Here is a 675-nt window from a genome sequence, read left to right as displayed (position 1 = left end):
AGCCATGCTATGGACACATAAGAGGTGCAGCAACATCAAAGGCAGGTTAACTAGGAAGTTAGTTTTTGTATGTGGCAGATGTTCAGGTGCAATAAAGACTGTAAACAAACAGGAAACAACTTCTATCTCATTCCAGGGTGAAAAACTAGAGGTAGTCGATAGCTTCCGCTATCTGGGCGACCAAGTTAGTAGTGGGGGTGGGTGCGCTGAAAGTGTAGCTGCTAGAATAAGAATAGCCTGGGCAAAGTTTAGAGAGCTCTTACCTCTGCTGGCGACAAAGGGTCTCTCACTCAGAGTAAAAGGCAGACTGTATGACGCATGTGTACGAACAGCCATGCTATGGACACATAAAAAAATGGGCTGTAACTGCTGAGGACATGCGTAAGCTCGCAAGGAATGAAGCCAGTATGCTCCGTTGGATGTGTAATGTCAATGTGAATACCCGTCAGAGTGTAAGTATCTTGAGAGAAAAGCTGAACATTAGAAGCATCAGTTGTGGTGTGCAAGAGAGACGATTACGCTGGTATGGACATGTGGTGAGAATGGATGAGGATAGCTGCCTGAAAAAGTGCCACACCCTAACAGTTGAGGGAACCCGTGGAAGAGGTAGGCCCAGGAAGACCTGGGCTGAGGTGGTGAGGCAAGACCTCATAGGCGATGACTACTGACCGAGAC

At 47.4% G+C, this 675-nt stretch overlaps 1 protein-coding gene across 5 annotated transcripts in view; it reads right to left on the bottom strand.

The window, feature by feature from the left end:
* LOC106868605 (uncharacterized) overlaps positions 1-675 on the bottom strand; it is a 160,249-nt gene that overhangs the window by 21,556 nt on the left and 138,018 nt on the right. The window lies entirely within an intron of this gene.

Source organism: Octopus bimaculoides, chromosome 14, assembly GCF_001194135.2.
Source record: "Octopus bimaculoides isolate UCB-OBI-ISO-001 chromosome 14, ASM119413v2, whole genome shotgun sequence".
Taxonomy (NCBI): Eukaryota; Metazoa; Mollusca; class Cephalopoda; order Octopoda; family Octopodidae; genus Octopus; species Octopus bimaculoides.
The sequence above is the reverse complement of the archived record's forward strand: the minus strand, read 5'-3'. Positions and strand labels throughout refer to the sequence as shown.